This window comes from Ixodes scapularis, unplaced genomic scaffold, assembly GCF_016920785.2.
Source record: "Ixodes scapularis isolate PalLabHiFi unplaced genomic scaffold, ASM1692078v2 PGA_scaffold2__306_contigs__length_199485367, whole genome shotgun sequence".
Classification (NCBI taxonomy): domain Eukaryota; kingdom Metazoa; phylum Arthropoda; class Arachnida; order Ixodida; family Ixodidae; genus Ixodes; species Ixodes scapularis.
Window position 1 is genome coordinate 140,789,362 of NW_024609857.1, and position 19,233 is coordinate 140,808,594.

Consider the following 19,233-nt stretch of genomic DNA (forward strand, 5'->3'; position numbering starts at 1 on the left):
ACGCAGCTATACAAATGAGAACACAACAGTTGGTTAATGCTGAAACTTTGGCGTGTGCTTCGGACCTCTAGTGCTACCTTTGGGCAGAAAATGAGCGTTCGAGAATCCGCAATTTATTTTTAGGGTGAAAAAAAACTGTAAATGTTTTGGGGGGACAACCAAGCATATAACGAATGTCGTTCTTTGCATATATTATTATAATCATGCACTAAAAGGGATAGGTTTCAGCTTTTCGGGTGATATCAAGGTTCTTAAAATACCCTATATAGGTCACATGTAAGAGCTTGTCAATATTTTCCAAAAATCATAAAAAAAGGAAAGTTCGATTTTTTAAATTATTTCAACATACTTTTTTATTTAATCATTATGCGTCATAAAATCTATTTTGAAAGAGTCACAGAAGAGTGCTAGAGCTGTAGTGTGAGAAGTGAAAAGAATAGGGAGCGGTCAGACATGCGGTCTCCGACAGGTGGAAGAAACATCAGTTTTCGCCTTGGCCGCCCTTCAATAATCAATAACTAAAAAAAAAAAAAAATAAATAAACAACGCCAAGTTTTTGTTTGCGCAGTTGTTTATTTCACGAATTCCTCAAAAACATCTGTTTTTATTATTGAAAAGTTCGACCTCAAACCCGTAACTGGATTGCGTTAAAAATTCCATCTTTTAAATTGTCTTTTGAGAATAAAAGCTTATAAATATTACCCCCCGAAAGTCTTATGCGTTACACCAGAACACTTCGGGCAAGCAAGTTATTACCGATGCGCCGAGAAGCCTAGGTGGGAATTTCACATTTTTCCAACTGCCCTTTCTCCACGCACGCTAAGCCTATGGCTCGTTTAAGACTTCTTATCCTCGTTTTGATATTGTTGTGACTCAAAACTTGCATACACCCTGGGAAAGTGCAGTGTTCCCTTAATTTAACGCCGCCGCGAGATGATTTGTTTTAGGGCACTGTTCGTGCCATTTGTGGGCGAATTGCCTGGTGAAAGCTTGACTCCCCGATGGTTGTCAAATCTTCCCTGAATGGAAAAAAAAACGAACTTTTTTTCTGGGCAATGTCGGCGTGTGAATACGGTAGTTTTGCAAGGTCGACGTAGCTTTTTCGCAGAACTACATGGAAGAACCGACTTTCTCACGTTGCCATATATGTATCAAGGTGAAGCTCATAACGGTGCATTCACACGTCGGAGATTCCTTCGGCAGAGAATACCAAACGTCATCGTGCTTCGAGAAAGTGTTGTACAGGTTCCTCAAAAAAAAAAAAGAAAAAAAGGAACGAAAGATTGTTTTTTGTTAATTCTGAATTTTATAACGCTTACAAGTTCCATATGTGAAAAAGGAACTCGTTCTCTTTACAGCTAAAAAAACTGAACGTATCGTTAGATATGCGTTGAATTTTTATTTTGCTGATTAGCATATTTATTTAGATCAAGGAAAGTGTTTTTTTTATCTTCCCCATCAAATGGGAACATACGAATTTGAATGCAGCGATGGGAGGGAACTAGGAGAAGAAAACATGTGGAAGCAGGGTTTCATTTGTTGATATATTCACCTTTAAAAATATCAGCTTTTAACCATATTCATGTTTGTGGTGGGCGATTCAGACGAGCCGAATGCGCTGTTACCCCCATTGCACGAGCGTTTTACTACCATCTCGTACATTTCACTCTACCGGAGCTCCTTGTCCTAACTTAACAACAGTTGCTTCTCGATGTGGCTGTCCAAAAGACGAGCAAGTGAAGACGAGGGTAGAGCTTTAGGAAGGTAAGCCTTCAAAACTTCAAGTCCTTCTTCGTGAAAGTTGGATTCGTTGTTCAATTTGAAGGAGGATAATTTTTGTACATATTTTAAGTAACCGATGTTTGGGATACAAGGGTGCGTTCGATGCCTGATAATGTGTGCTTTTGTTGTATATGTAGGTCTCTTTGTAGAAGTTTAGTGATGGCTGTAGTCGGCTTTATATTTTGGGGTGTATGAGGATTCGTGAAAGCAAAGAAAGTAGCTGGGTTTGAAACGTCCATCTTTCTGTGTCCTTTCCTTCGACTAAAAGTTTTGCTTTTTGTACCGCAGTCTCGGACACTCAGAAAAGAATCAATGCGCACTAGCTCTCTTGCACCCGACTGTTATCAAGCGCAAAAAATACACAAAATAAACCAAAGGTAAGTAGCCAAAAGTTATGGAGATCCTGCCCTTCGTAAAGATATTGTTTTTATCCTTTTAGAATTTCCATCTTAAAAATAAAATAAAAATGATCCCACTGGACGAAAAAAAGGAACGCCGTTCCTTTTCCCGTTTCAGTAATTTAAGTTCCACCGATGCAAAATAGAACGGCGGCGTTCCTTCGTTTCCTCTAAAAGAAACGCGTTCCGGGAACTGCATTCCTTGGAACGCCGTTTCGTACAACACTGCTACGAAGTCTCGTGCGCCACATCACGGATGCTTGCTAATCCCAGTGTTTCGCAAGAGAAGAAGATGGCGTCGAACGACAAGTTCGATTGCGTGTGCAAAAAGTATGTGGCAAGCTTGAAGTCGTCGCATTCTTACACCAACAGCGTTAATGTTGACAGTGTGACATTACTCTCGTAGCGTACTCATGCGACGGAAATGTTTTCTGGGTAGAGAAACATACATCACCGGTTCTTTGAAGTAATCTGGGTCACGTAATGGATATTGTCACGGGTGGTGACCAATAAACAATAAATAAACAGAAAGAAATAAACGTTTAATGCGGCGAACTTGTGCCAAAAATAAAAGGGTACAAAAGATAATAACGGAGCGTCGCGGACGTCGAAGTCGGCGTAGCAGCAGAGTCGAACGCTGGGCGAAAACTGCCTGCAGATCAGAACGCGGAGTCCCTTATGTACGCGCGTTGGGTTTTGGAACAATCGGCCTAGATTGTTCGGCGACTGGAAAATTCAGAACTCGATCTGACGAGAATGTTCTCGAACTCACGAGAACGCAATGAAAGAACAAATAAAAGAGCATTCCACTGACTGGAATCGAACCCAGACTTTCTGCACGACATTCAAGCACGGTAACCACTCGGCCACGCGCGCGGTCGCTCGCTGACGAGCGTGGCATTACTCCCCCCTTTAAAAAGGCACCGTCTCGATGCCACGTAAAAGCCAACAAAACAGAGCGAAACAAACAAAAAAAATGGGAACATACGGAGGCTCGCGAAACACAATCCTATCAGGCGGTGCACAAGATCACAGTTCGCAGTCTTATCGCGCGTAGTACGGCTTGAGGCGCACGACGTGGACGACTTCCGGTCGTGGAGCGCGGCGTGATGAAGTCCGTGTTCCGTCGGGCATCACCTCGTAGTTCAGATCCCCGAGTCGACGAAGTACTTTGTAGGGTCCGAAGTAGCGCTTTAGGAGTTTCTCACCGAGAGCACGGCGCCGGATCGGTGTCCACACCCACACCCTGTCTCCGGGCTGGAAGTGGACGTCCCGACGACGAAGGTTGTAGCGGCCAGTGTCGACACGTTGCTGGGCTTGAATACGGTGTCTGGCAAGCTGGCGGACTTCTTCTGCCCGTTGGGCAACCACCTGGGCGTCGTCGCTTCCGTCGAGAGCCGGTTCGTGGGGTAACATCGCGTCCAGCATTGTCGTTACTTTACGACCATGAACCAGTTGGAAGGGTGTCACCCCGGTGGTCTCTTGCACGACCGTGTTGTAGGCAAATGTGACGTACGGCAACACCTCGTCCCATGTCTTGTGCTCCACGTTGACGTACATGGAGATCATGTCGGCGATGGTCTTGTCGAGTCTCTCCGTCAGCCCATTGGTCTGCGGGTGGTACGCCGTTGTGCGCCGATGGCTGGTGTGGCTGAGACGAAGGATCTCTTGCGTCAGTTGGGCCATGAACGATGACCCACGGTCTGAGATCAAAACTTCGGGAGCGCCGTGCCGGAGGACGATGGATTCGATAAAGAACTTGGCGACTTCCACAGCAGTCCCTACAGGAAGGGCTTTCGTTTCGGCGTACCGTGTGAGATAATCTGTGGCGACAATAATCCATCTGTTTCCTTGCGTCGATGGTGGGAAAGGACCAAGTAGATCCATTCCGATCTGCTGGAACGGTACGGTCGGGGGAGCGATCGGATGCAGGAAACCTGCCGGCTTCGTCGGCGGTTTCTTGCGTCGCTGGCACTCGTGGCAGGACCGTGTGTAGAAGTGAACGGTCTTCGGCAGCTTGGGCCAGTAATACCTTTCACGAATTCGGGAAAGAGGATGGCTGTAACCAAGATGTCCGGACGTCGGGTCGTCGTGACAGGCTTGGAAGATCTCCGCTCTAAGGTCGGTGGGGATTACCAGCAGCCATGGTGTGCTGTTGTCTCCGAAGTTCTCCTTGTAAAGTACACCTTGTCGGAGGACGAAAGTCGGCAGGGCTCTCGAGAAGACACGGGGGACAGTACCCCCTCGTCCTTCGAGGTGCTCGATTAGCGCGCGCAACTCAGGATCGTCTCTTTGACGTCGTGACATGTCGTCGGTGTTCACTGCACCTAGGAAGCACTCGTCGTCTTCGTCGTTGCTGCTGCCGGAAGGTGTTTGGATGGGGGCGCTGGACATGCAGTCGGCGTCGCTGTGCTTGCGGCCTGACTTGTAGACCACAGTCATGTTGAACTCTTGTAGTCGTAGACTCCATCGAGCGAGGCGTCCTGACGGGTCCTTGAGGTTCGCAAGCCAGCAGAGCGAGTGGTGGTCCGTGACTACACGGAACGGGCTCCCGTACAAATACGGACGAAACTTCGTGATTGCCCAGACGACAGCAAGGCATTCTTTCTCAGTTGTGGAGTAATTTTTCTCCGCCTTGGACAGTGTCCGACTTGCGTAGGCGATAACTCGCTCGGTGCCGTCTTGCACTTGAACCAGTACCACGCCAAGTCCAGCGTTACTTGCGTCCGTGTGAATTTCGGTTTCCGCATCTTGATCGAAATGTCCTAGAACAGGAGGAGTCTGCAGCCGTCGCTTCAGCTCGTCGAATGCCTGATGCTGCTTCTCGGCCCATTCGAACTTCTCGGCGTCCTTTGTGAGGTTTGTGAGTGGTGTGGAAATCCTTGCAAAATCCCGGATGAAGCGCCGATAGTAGGCACATAGTCCAAGAAACCTTCGCGCGGCCTTCTTGTCTGTCGGTACTGGAAATGCTGCGACGGCGCGTGTCTTCTCTGGGTCGGGGCGAACGCCTTCGTTACTAACCACGTGACCTAGAAACTTCAGTTCGTCATAGGCGAACCGACACTTTGACGGCTTCAGGGTGAGTCCGGCGGTTCGTATGGCTTGGAGAACTGCTCGGAGTCGTCGCAAGTGCTCGTCGAAGTCGATGGAAAACACTACGACGTCATCGAGGTAGACGAGACAGCTCTGCCACTTCAGTCCTGCCAGTACGGTGTCCATGACACGCTGGAAAGTTGCTGGAGCCGTGCACAGTCCGAAGGGCATCACCTTGAACTCGTACAGCCCATCTGGCGTGACGAAAGCTGTTTTCTCTCGGTCCCGTTCGTCGACTTCGATCTGCCAGTAGCCGCTCTTCAGGTCCATGAATGAAAAGTATCGGGAGTGGCGCAGCCGGTCTAACGTATCGTCGATGCGGGGGAGTGGATAGACGTCTTTCTTCGTCACTGCGTTCAGCTGCCGGTAGTCCACGCAGAACCTAAGCGTTCCGTCCTTCTTCTTAACCAGTACAACTGGAGAGGCCCACGGACTGCTTGAGTGTTGGATTATGTCGTCATTCAGCATCTCTTGCACTTGCTCCTGGATCACCTCCCTTTCTTTAACGGAGTCTCTGTACGGCGATCGATGCACAGGGCGCGCGTCGTTCTCGGTAACGATGCGGTGTTTCGCAATGGTGGTTTGGCGCACCCTCGACGACGTCGCGAAGCAGTCACTGTATTCGGCGAGAAGGTCACATAGCTGCCGTCGTTTCGGGCCTGGAAGCTTGCGGTCAATGTCGAGCTGCGCTGGCGCCGTAATGTGTTGCTGAGGTGGGAATGATTCTTCAGCAATCACGGCGATTTCGGCGGACTTCCGAATTTCCTCGACGTGGCCTACAGCGGCACCTTTCGTGAGGTGTTGCGCTTCTTGTCGAAAGTTTGTCACGAAGACCACGGTGCGCCCATCCTGAAGTTCAGCCACTCCTCTTGCGACGCCTATTCCTCTTTCTAGGAGTAATTGAAGGTTGCCTTCAAGAAAAACTTCGCCGCAGGTAGCTACATCGGCCACTACGGGTACGACAACACTTGATCGCGGCGGCAGGTTCACGTGGTCGGCAGCGACTCGGACGGCGGCTGACGCTGTTCGAGGTTTCTCTGAAGACGGAACGGGCTTGCGCAGCGTCAATCTGTTCTCACCAAGGTCGATGACGGCGCCGTATTCACACAGAAAGTCCATGCCGAGAATAACGTCTCTGGAACAGTCTTGTAGAACGATGAACTTCACAGGGCACGTTTCACCGCGGATCTCGACGCGAGGAGTGCATCTCCCGATGGGTGTGATGAGGTGCCCCCCGGCGGTTCGTATTTGAGGTCCATCCCACGGCGTCGTGACTTTTCGTAGGCGGCGGGAGAGCCTCCCACTCAAGACTAAGTAGTCTGCTCCGGTGTCCACGAGTGCAGATGCGTCGTGGCCGTCAATGACGACGTTTAGGTTATTGGACACCACTGCAGTGCGTCGTTTTTGTCTCTGGTAGCGTTCGAGTGGGGGCCCCCCGACGTTCGTGGAGGATCTTGGCGTCGGTCGTCTTCGGCAACTCCACCTCCAGGGGTTCCCGCGCCTAGTTTCCCCGGCGAGGAGCGAGGGGGGACAGGCTTTCACGTTGTGGTCGGTGCATCGGCGAAGCTGGACGTCGCGGTGAGGCGACCGGAACTCTCGGCGGGACGCAGGCTCGGGGGACTGAGGTCGTCGCAGGTACTCGTCGATCTCGATAGGGCGTTCACCATGACGGGGGCGCGGGTCGTTCGGGTGGAACCCGCGTAGCCCGAGTCGTCGGTATGGGCATCGGCGGTAGGTGTGGTCCGCTTCCCCGCAATGGAAGCACAGAGGGCGTCGGTCGGGCGTTCGCCACACGTCGGTCTTGCGGGGTGCGCGAGGCTCCGGGCAGGCGTACTGGACCTGGTCGTCGTGGCGTCGGTCGTGCTGCGGCGCAGGAGACTGACGTCGGGGCGGCGTGACATAGGTGCGGCGAGGAGGCGGTGGCCGTCGGGCCACTGCGGCGTAACTCAACGTCGGTGGTTCCGGAGCGGTGCTGACGAGAACCTCAGGCTGCAGCGTTTGCTGGACTTCTTCCCTGACAATCTCGGCGATTGAGGGCGAAGCTGGGCTTGCGGCGGCAGGTAGAAGTTTCTTGATCTCTTCCCGGACGACGTCTCGGATCATCTCGCGGATGTCCGTGGTGTTGCAGCCGGAAGGCGAAAAGGAACCGACGCCGGGAACTCGGTGATAGTGGGTGGCTCGTGCTTGAAGGGCACGTTCGATGTTGGTGGCCTCCGTCATGAAGCCTTCGGCGGTGGTAGGCGGGCTCCGCACAAGACCACCGAAAATGTTTTCCTTGACGCCACGCATCAAGACTCTGAGCTTCTTTGCTTCGGATGCTTCGGGATCGGCGCGGTTGCTCAGTCGCAGGACATCTTCCACGAAGCTAACGACGCTCTCGTTAGGGCCTTGAATCCTCGCTTGAAGAAGCTCTTCCGCGCGTTCTCTTCGTTGTTGGTTCGTGAACGTTCTTCGCAACTCAGCCTTGAGTTGCTCCCAGGAAGTGATCGAAGCTTCATGGTTCTCGAACCAGTTCCGGGCGGTGGCTTCCAAGGCGAAGTAAGCGTTTTGCAGACACTGTTCCGGTGTCCACCCGTTATGACGGGCCACTCGTTCGTACTGTTGGACCCAGTCGTCGATGTCTTCGTGGCTTTCGCCGTGGAAGGGAGCCGGTGTCCGAGGAGCGACGGGTAGGTAGACGACGGCAGGAGCGGCGGGGGCCTGCGACTGGTTGTCCATCGTCGTCTTCTTCGGCTTGGGTTTGTCCAGGAGCAAACCGTACTCCGGATCCTCTCCCTTGGTGCGGCGGCTGGTCCGAGTTTCAGGTTCCGCGCTGAGTGGTCTTCTCAGCGAGCTTGGAGTCGGCTTGCACTGCGGGTCCTGGGAGGGGAACACTGCACGGGCATGCGGTACCCCGCACCTCCACCAAAATGTCACGGGTGGTGACCAATAAACAATAAATAAACAGAAAGAAATAAACGTTTAATGTGGCGAACTTGTGCCAAAAATAAAAGGGTACAAAAGATAATAACGGAGCGTCGCGGACGTCGAAGTCGGCGTAGCAGCAGAGTCGAACGCTGGGCGAAAACTGACTGCAGATCAGCACGCGGAGTCCCTTATGTACGCGCGTTGGGTTTTGGAACAATCGGCCTAGATTGTTCGGCGACAGGAACATTCAGAACTCGATCTGACGAGAATGTTCTCGAACTCACGAGAACGCAATGAAAGAACAAATAAAAGAGCATTCCACTGACTGGAATCGAACCCAGACTTTCCGCACGACAGTCAAGCACGGTAACCACTCGGCCACGCGCGCGGTCGCTCGCTGACGAGCGTGGCAACATTTGCTAATCCCCGTACTCTGCAGGGAGCCGATGACAAACTGTTCCTATCGTACAGATTGTCCCATGGCTTCGCCAAGAAAGAAAGATGGCGTCGAACGATGAGTTCAATTAGTGATGATGTGTGTGAAAAGCATGGTGGATGCTTGAAGTCGCTGCATTAACGTCAAAGTTACATTCCAACGCTGCCCCTATTTCCGTTGAGGAAAGAAAAAAAAATGAAAGCCGTTTACAACTTCCTGTAACGCCGAATTAGAGCGCAGTCTGTCTATGCTGGAAAAAGCGATGGAGAAACTTTATCGTGACGTCGCCGGTGGGAGGAGCCTAATATCAATCGGCGACGAACTCAACTGGCAGGGAACTTCATCGCGGCGCGTTGATAACGTCGACGAACAGCGGCGATTGAGTTGTAACTTCATTGGGATTTGTACCCAAAAAATGTCCCCAGAGGGGAATGCGCAACGTCGCATCGGAGGTTCTTGTAAAAGCAACATTTTTAACTTCTGAAAATGTATAATTTGGTACAATCTAAATATAATTACCGGTGTCAAGGTTAGGTAGCATGAATCATGTCTTTTTACGTAAGTGAAACAATTTAGATGATCGCAATGCGTGAGCTGCATCGCGATCATGACGAATCGTCATGGCCGACGGTGGATGTCGTGCGTAAAGTGCTCGTGTGTCTGTACGGAGATTTGCCCCACTTTTGGAATTTTCGCTGTCAAGTCGGGCTTTTTCAAAGTTTGTCACGTCGCGATTGCCACTCGGCAGTCTGGTGGTGTACGTGAACCAAGTGCCGTCGCTGAACTCGAGGAGTAGGACAGAATCATGGCCCGCAAAGACATGGACGAAGGCGCATGGCATCTCGGCTGCAGTTTTGGTAAGTGCTGGGAATCGCAATAGGCGGTTTTAGCGTAGCGTTGCCGTGCGCAGCGAAATTGCTACTGGTAGCTCGCGGTGTAACTTTGAAGTGTGCTTTTCAGCGTGCTTAAAGCCTCACCGGCCGTACTGTGGCCACCGCAGAACACGGTAACGGTCTGCTAAAACTTGCTACTGGTAGTGAACAGACACCGTGTTGTTTTTGGTCTTATTGACTTTGCACGAGTATGTTGCCTCGTGATGTTTTTTTGAAAGCTCGGATCGTAGCGCTCAAGCTGACGAGTAAATTTCTGTAGAGCTGTGCATGAAGCACTCCGATACCTGAATTCTGAAGTGTAGGCAATGGGCATTACATGAACGCGGAACCAGAAAGGCTGCCAATTTGTTCTGCGTTAACTTGTGTTTGATTGGATGATGCAGGACTCATCTGCTGTGGCCAAAGGTGCTAGTGAGGACCCAGCACAGCAGACAGCTCCACCACCACCACCACCAAATGGTAGGTATAAAAATAGTTTGGACTCATCTCCATAATACACTGTTTGCACCTATGCCGCGTCATTAACATGTATTATGCACGAGTGCCGTCGGTAGTCACATGCTGATGGCTAGTGATGGTCTGTGGTTGCAGCTTTGCTACACTGTGATCATGGTGAACTGTGCTGGCTCCAGTGGCCCAAAGTGACAGTTTTCGTGCCCATCTCAGCAACTGCATAAAAATGTGACGACTATCTGCACCGTGCATAACTACGAGGAAGCTCGAAGAAGCTGTCATAAACATTATTGTGCCTGGTCGGTACCTCCCAAAGTGGTTGTAGGCCCAACCATGTTTCTAGGAAGGTGACACCTCAGCCAGACTCACAAAAACTTAAGTGTACAGATGATGCAGAGGCAATTCACACATGGCTACTCGAGTTTTGTGTCGAACAAGACAGCAGAAAAATGGATGAGACTAAGTGTCAGTTTGCAGAAAGGCTGTGGCTCCGGTTATCCGTTTCCCGACAATGGCCTGCTTGCACCAAACATTCCCACTATGTCTCCGGTCCCATTTCCCAACAGCAGCCTGCTTCTGCCAAACATTCTCGGCAACACTACAGCTACCCACCACTCTGAAATTGACAAGGAAATGACACTAAGACAAAACTGGTCCACCAACTCCAAAATTGACGTCTGCTATTTATATAGAAGGTGCAAAGGGCTGTGGGAACAAGACGCACCTAGCTGGGCATTGCCTATCGAACTCAGCAAAATCGTCGTCATGCACTTTTGCATATTTATCTTAATTTTTTGCACTTGGGTATTTAAGCCCTCTACCTTTGGCTAGAGATCACAATCTGTAATAGTCCACTTAAGAGTAAGTAGCAGATGGTTCTTGCCACTACACAGGGCAATATTTTCTGCGTACTGAAGTGGACAAATACGGGCAAACTTTGTCATAATCACTTAACGGTTTAAACTTCTGCCTAGGCCTAGCCCAAGTTCCTTCACTAGCACATATCGCCACGCGCGTCTCCGAGCAGGCGCGCTCGTGGCGGAGTGATTGTCGTTCTTGGATCCCTTGCGAAGGTCCGAGGTTCGATGCCTGGTCGTGCATGCACCTTTTTTGTTAATGCCCCACACCTCCACCAAAATGTCACAAATGACAAATGAGGAGGTGATAAATTAACAAAAACTAAACATTTAATTTGGTGAACTTGTGCCAAAACAAAAATACAAAGAGGTAGTTTTGCAAGCTTCAAGGCGGAGTAGCATTGCTGTGAAGCGGCGAGCGTGGAAAGGTCCTGGATGTACGCGGCGGCGCTGCGGTCGTATGGGCTGGAGGATCCGACCGGTTGCGAGCGTTCCGAAGGCCTTCGGCGAGGCAGGTTTGGCTGGCGGTTTGGCCGTTTCTAGTGACAGGCTTGTGGTAAGCCCACAAGCTTTAAAGTGCTCGCTCTAAATGCAAAAACACTCGGGCATCGAGACGCCGCCCAAGAAATTGGTGTGGTATGCGGCGGCGCTGCGGTCATATGGGCTGGAGGATCCGACCGGTTGCGAGCGTTCCGAAGGCCTTCGGCGAGGCAGGTTTGGCTGGCGGTTTGGCCGTTTCTAGTGACAGGCTTGTGGTAAGCCCACAAGCTTTAAAGTGCTCGCTCTAAATGCAAAAAACACTCGGGCATCGAGACGCCGCCCAAGAAATTGGTGTGGTGGCGTTCGCCTTGCGCGTCGCGCATTTGTGCTTCGTACCACGCGCAAAGCTAACACAGCCAGACGAATTGCACCACTCGTGTGTCGCGTATTTATTTTCTGGGGTTCGGAGGTTTGGACCTAAAACGGCAAACATTTCGAGCCAAAAAGTTTCAACAAAGAGTGTTCAGTCGCGCAGCAAATGCAATGCGAGCCGCCCTGGCCGCCCGCTTCATCCAGCCTATCCAGCCCATGCTTTAGTGGCGCTCTCTCGAGCCGTCGACACGGAGTGCGGCAGCACTGAGAGCTCGCTGAGCTCACTACCCCTCCTTTAGTTCGCCGCCGCCCAAACCAAGACCAGGGACGTCACGAAGGAGGTCATTTTTTCGCTTGTTTTTGTAATTTTAATTTGCTTATAACTTTTAAAATAAAGCGAAATTCGAGAAAAGTTTTACCAAGTTGCTACGTTCAGTGTGCTCGGTTCGGTACAAAAAAAAAAAAAAAAACAGTCCAAAAATCGTTGCAGGGCCCCTTTAAGGCGCATTCACCCGCTCGTCGCTCAATGGGCAAATTTCTCTACACAAACCTGAGTTTCAGGAATGCACCAGGCTATGGAATATTTTTGACGGTCATTATGAAAATGTAATCAAGGTCGTACGACCTTTAGATTTTCCTCTCAAAGCGCTGGAGATTTTTAATAAAATCAACAAATATGACCATTTTGACTGTTTTAACAATTTCGAGGCAATTTTGAAATTAAATTGACTTATATGGTAAAAGTGATAAAACGAAGGGTAGTATTAGGTGTGTCCCATCTTAATTTTAAATCCATAACGAGTAGGAATGGTTCAACTTTGAGAGGATGGTCATACCGTATACAGATATGTAGCAAGGAGGATGACAATAAGTGGATCCTAAATGAAGAAGGTTATATCGTGCAGGCTGGGAACCCAACACAGCTTTCTACGTGCTGATTAAGCCGCAAGATCAGATAAACGAGTTGTGACACGCTCGTGAGGGTTGAGTAGTTGTGATGAATGAACCGCGGGCCGCTTTGTTTTTTAAGGATTCTAGATTGTTAATGAAGTAGACTTGATGAGGGCTCCAAATTATGCTTCGGCATTCTACTGTCGGCGAACAAGTGTTTTATAGGCTGTGAGTTTAGTGATAGCTAAAGTTTGATCAAATTCTTTTGCAAAATTCTAAGTGTTCACGGTGCCTTTTTCAGCACGGTCTCAATATGCAAATTCCACGTCTTCAGTGATAGTTATTCCCAGGTATCCGTAAAAAGGTAAATTTTCAGCGTAGAAGGAGTTTAAAAACTAGGTGACCGGCTTTGGGAATAAACGAGAATATCTGCCATATTTTCCACTAAGGGGAAACGCTGTCAAGAACTGATTGCGATTAGGACTAGTTTCCGGAATTAATAATAGGGCGGTAGACCGCACAATCATCGGCTAAACGACGCATGAATGAAGTAACAAAACATGGCAGATTGTTTATGTATATTAGAGAAAGTTTGAGACAATATTTCTCTCTGGGAAGCCTGATTGAACTGGCAGAGGCAAAGAATGAACATTGTTAATACGGACATATTGCTGGCAATGCATAGGAAATGTAGTTATTAAATTGATTATACTGTTTTCAGTATGAAGTTGAGAAAGTGTGAGGAGTAAACGCTGATGAGGTGCTGTGTCAAAAGCCTTGGCAAAATCTATAAAAATAGAATGGGTAGAAAGTTAAACGTTGGAATGTTTAGAGGTCAGATAAAACAACCAGAAAAAGTGAGATTCGCATAAGAGGTGTTTTTGGAAACTGAACTTTTTCAGATGGTACCTGTGCCGAGGACACTGCACAAAAAGCTTCCTATTGGAAGCTTTTTGCCACCATGTTAAACCACGTTGACTTAGATGTAGAAGGTAATTTTGAGAGAAAAATTACTTGAGAGTGAATGATGTGCTGCTTAATTTTACAAGGTATAGCCCTGAAGTTCGATGGAAGATTTAGGCTGCCAGATTTTACGATAGGTATAACGCTTTCTTTATTCCGGTCAAATGGAATATCAGAGGTTAAAAGGGAGGCCTGGTATGAGCAGGCTAAAATTACAGAAATACTTTGGTTACGCATAAAATCTTGGGTGATAGGCTATCAGTACCAGGGGCGGAGTTAAGTTTGAGCCGTTCAGTAGCCTCAGTGAATCCTGAAGGGATGAAGACTATCCCACCCATTGTTGACCTAACGCTGCGGGGTTCTGAAGGGAGTGGAAAAGTTTCGCTACTAAAGTTCGAGTTAAACTATCAATTCAAAATGGACGAAGTTTCATCACACGCGAGTTAATTTCTGCTCTCATCTCATAGCTCAGGCAAGTTCGAATTTCTTAAGATTATCTCTAAGCATATTTATTTTTATTTAGGCATTTATGAATTTCCCCCATCGTCTTTCGGAACTACAGTGGGCGAGATACACACAACTCGCAAAAAGACAGATAAATAAACAGGTTATCTTCATCCAGCTGTGAACGAAGCAACAACTAGATACAATAAAATACATAACCTTTTGCGACAATCCAAGCATCGTTTAGTATTTAGCGTTATTCAAAGCATTTTTAATAGCTTGCGAGATTCAAAATATCCCAACTAGTATCACTCAATAGGATTCGAAACTACCGAAACACTCACGCTCTAAGAAAAAAATGGAGAAAAAAAAACGAGGTACACCTAAGCACTTCTTACGAGTTGTAAAGGCGAAAGCATGTACATCATTCTTGCTCTACGCGTATTGGCGCGCTGACTGGCGCTGATGGACACGCAGCGCCATGAGGTGGCCGGTCGTTGAAACTGAGGCGCAGCGTCAGTTTCAACGACCGGCCACCCCATGGCGCTGAGGGCCTGGCGGAGGTAGAGTTCCTGTATAGCTACCTACGGTAGGGAGCCTATACAGGAACTCTAGTAGAGTTCCTGTGAGCCTATACAGGAACTCTAGGCGGAGGGGAGCCTGGTCGACGCGCGCCAGCCGATGTGATCGAAGCGGTGTAAAAGGTGCCGTGGCTAACCGGTGAATGGGAGCTGGCTTGACTTGATTTAAGAGCCGTTTGGCGTGGTTTCAAGGCTGATGACGTCGGCTCGCTCCATAGGACACTTAATGCTTTCGCACTAAAAGGTAGCGGCGGCGCGTTTTCCTCCCTTCTACTGACGCGCCCCCGAACGAACACGAGAAGAAGGAAGGAACGAGATGGTTTTTCTCCTTCTCCAGGCAGACGGGAGGAGGGCACCACCCTCTCGCCTTATCTTCTTTGGGTTACGTTTTTCGAGCTTCGCGCGTGTTGTTTAATAAATGTTGTTGAATTGATTGAGCTTCAGCGGCAGCGAAGGCCGCCTGTAATTCCGTCTCCCAGTCCAAACGTGCAGAACTTTTCGGTTGCATTGACGTTTTTATGACTGATTTTGTCAAACGAGAAAACGAAGCGGCTAGAAACAGTCAAGTTCCGGAGCAGTGCCAGCAGCGCTACGTACACTGGGCGAAGAAGGCCGTCTCCGGTTTGCGTAGACCACGCGGAACGATGTGTCGACGACGTTATAAAAATCTCGGAAACTTCGTCCAAGACAGGCAGGTTTTGCTACCGAGTGCCTGGGTGCCTTCTGTACCGAGTTCGGTACTGTTTTCCGATGCCGAGTGCCAACCGGCAATCGACGTGGTTCTGTATTTCTGCGTGTCCGCAGCATAGCAGGAACATCGCGATGTCAGTGTTGTGGGTTGTGAACAGAAGACTGGAATTATCACCGATTTAACCGTGTGTTCGCGTATCAGTGGTGTAACAACCAGATGAGATGACGTAAGCCGTCGGGCACTGATGCCGCCGGTTGGGACGTGATCGGAGGAGGCGGGTGTCGCAGGTTGACATTCCACTTTAAATTAGACTTTTAAGACCGTTTGAGGGATGGTGGTGCAGTGGTTCGACCTGCGGATAGCCATTTTGTAACGATGGTCTGAATTGTAGCTCGTTTGCGCCGAGCCAAGCTCAGTCGTAGCAGCGTGATCAGCTGCAAGGTGACGAGCGATACGCGGAGGAGATTAGTGAAATACAGTCACCTTACAAGGCTTGCTTCCTGCATTTGGCTTGGAATTCTTTCGTTTCATAATGGCAAGCCAAGTACGTATCCCCTACGTAGTAGCGTTGATGTCTCACAAGAAAACGGAAGCGTATTTTATTGTTGTCTGGCCTGCTACTCCATTTGAAGGCTAAGCAAGCAGGCTCTAAGCTGCTGAGGAAAAACTACCCGGAGTGTTGCGGCAGAAGCTGGCTGTGCACGAAAAGGTGGCTCATGGCGGAGTTTGGAGAAAAATGTTGTAACGTTTCTTCGGATCAAGTCGGAACAAGTCGGAGTTGGAACAAATTAAGACATACTCGGCTGGAGCTAGTCTGTTGTCGACAAAGCATTAAGGAACGGGGACGCGGTACTCTGACACAATATTCAGTGACACTAATCCCACCACATTTCGCGACGTTCAAAGCATATTGTTTTACATTTCACGTCACTAAATGCACCTCGTCGCACCACGCGACATTCATGACATATGGGTGCGACATTCATGACATATGAAACATATGAATGATACACAAAACCCTATCCCTCGGAGTACAACCAGGTCTGCAACACCTACACGTAGATAAAATTACAATCTACTGACGAAAATAATCCATGGAGATGGGAAACAAGAAGGACAAAGGACAAAGAAGAACCTCCAAACACAGCTAGGTGACGTCACCTAGCTGTGTTTCCGCCTGGTCCGGGGATCGAACCCGGGACCTCTCCATTACAGGTGAAGCATTCTACCAACTGAGCTAACCAGGGGTTAGGCGTCAGTAGAGCTAACGGGTTTTATCAGCTGCCACCAGTCTAATACCAACAAGGGTGAAGCTTGCAATTTAAGGTGAAGCTTGCAACTTAAAATGCAAAGGTGCAAGCGAGCTGGACAAGAATGACGAAAATAATCCCTGAAGATGAGAAACAAGAGGAACAAAGGACAAACATAAATCTCTAAACACAGCTAGGTGACTGGTGCGCGACCGAAAAAATCCGCCTGGTCCGGGGATTGAGCCGGGGCCTCTCCATTACAGGTGGAGCGCTCTACCAACTGAGCTAACCAGGGGTTAGGCGTCAGTAGAGCAAACGGATTTTATCAGCTGCCACCAGTCTAATACCAACAAGGGTGAAGCTTGCAATTTAAGGTTATAATTAAAATGCAATTAAATGCAAAGGTGCAAGCGAGCTGGACAAGAATGACGAAAATAATCCCTGAAGATGGGAAAGAAGAGGAACCAAGGACAAACATAAATCTCTAAACACAGCTAGGTGACTGGTGCTCGACCGGACCAGGCGGATTTTTTCGGTCGCGCACCAGACACCTAGCTGTGTTTGGAGATTTGTGTTCGTCCTTTGTCCCTCAGTGTTCGTCCTTTGTCCCTCTGTTGCCCAGCGCAGTCGGGCAACACTGACGTACCCTCTCAAAACCAGGGACGCGCGCTGTAAATCGCTTCGTTCGAGTCTGCCGCTGGAAAGGTCTATAGCCAGATTTTAGGCCGACGCACCGCCGCTGGTTGCTGCCGACGTCACCGCTCGCTGCTGCTTTCGCGACGTGGATTCCTCTTTTTCGTTTCTGGCACAAGTTCGCCTCGATTAAATCTCTAGTTCCTTCCGTTTTCTTCTGCCTCATCGTCTGCTATTCGTGACGATAAACGCTAAATTGCAGAGTGACAGATACCAGTCAACGTCTAAAGACTGTGACATGGGCGTCTAAGTACGCCCCAACAACAGTCGGTCCCCCCTCCCCCCCAAACGGATACTCCTCCTCTTCCTCCTCCTCATCCTCCTCCTACTACTACTATATACTACCACCACCACCACCACCACCACCACCACCACCACTAATATTACTAATATTACTACTACTATACTACTACTACTACTACTACTACTACTACTACTACTACTCAACGTCCAAACTGTTGAATTGCTTTATTTCGTATCGCCGAGGGGCCTGCGTGCTCTTTTAGGTTTCCCGAACCCAGCAGGCCGCACGCCCCTTCTGCTTAACGAGGTGCCTGGTCTCTCGTGGCGTACTGACAAACACCGCACGGAGCGTGACCCTTTTTTACGGTTTTGCGTATGGTTTTTCTAAAGAAATTTGTAAAATTCACGAAAAAATGAAATACGTTTCAAATAAAAATATTTTTGATAAGTTTCGTAATTGATAAAAATCCATAGTTTTGCTTATGTCAATAAAGTTGCATTTCGTGTTTTTGTATTTTTGCTTCACAAACAAATTAGGCCACCAGAAATATTTTATTTCAATTAACGATCGCATCGCAACAAATCGACATTTGCAATACTGAGAGCTCATCTCTCAACAGTTTCTACGCAAGCTCGATTAATGTTTCGTGAAGACGATTCGTTCGGTCGGAGAAAACCCATGCAAAGCTAATCTACCTCAGCGTAGCCTCAGATGTGCCTAGAGACTGGCGTAGCCAAGGAGAGAAGCAGCTCGTTGAGCTGAAGATGGGCGAAGCCGGCGCTCGCAAAGACATCTCCGGACCTCGTGGTCACGTGGCATCCGCAGGAAAGCGAGCTCCACAGGGGATCCAGGATTCTCTGCAGCACCAAGCCCCAGCTGCCCTCGTGGTGAGCCACGTGCTCCGCGAAGAGCAGCCGCCCCCCTGGTGGGAGGACGTGGAAGCACTCTGAGTCACACCCGCGCCGTACAGGACTCTTCGCTAGATATGGACAGCCGTAGTTTGATCGGTCGATGAAACCGTCGTATGCAGAATCGCAGTGTAAGAGAAACGGCGAGTTTTAGGATGTTTTCGATCTGCACACTGAGAAATCACCGAACGTGAAGTGAGGTGTTCACTCGACGTTACGCATATCGTCCTGTGACGTCATGGCGTGAAGTTGTGGTGTCGCGTCACGTGGTACCAGGTAACGTGACTCCATGACAAACGTTACTACATTTGCTCGGTTGTGGAACTCCCACGGAAGGGGTACCTCCCCCCCCCCCCTCCCCCTTTCCCCCTTTAACCCCCTTCAGTCCGACTGCCGTTGTTCAAAGCGCCATCTAGATTTTCGTTTGAAAACTGTGTTTCATAGAGTAGGAAACGCCATCTGGAGGCTAGGTTTCAAAATATATGAATTCCAAAGAAAACACTGAGGTTACCGCCCCAAAACGGTGGCGGGTCAAACGACGGAGGGCCGACTATGGAGGGAGAAGGCGGTACTGCTCGACGGTCGTGGCAGTTACGCAACTGAGCTAATCTAGTAATGTTGACCATGACTTGACACGCGTGACACCTCAACGTTACTTCACGAGGCACAGTGTCACGTGACGTCACGAGTCGCGCCACAGACACTTCGGACGAACATGTATGCTGTTTGCGATAGGTGCTTCGGTGGAGAGCCAGCTGTGGGATCAAAAATGGCGTAACTAAAAGGAAAAAAAAAAAAAAAGAAAACTCGACGCTTCAAAAAGGTATTTCAATGCGATAGCATTATTAAGGTACTCATCACAAATTTTTGCCTATCTAAAATTCGTCCTTAATTTTT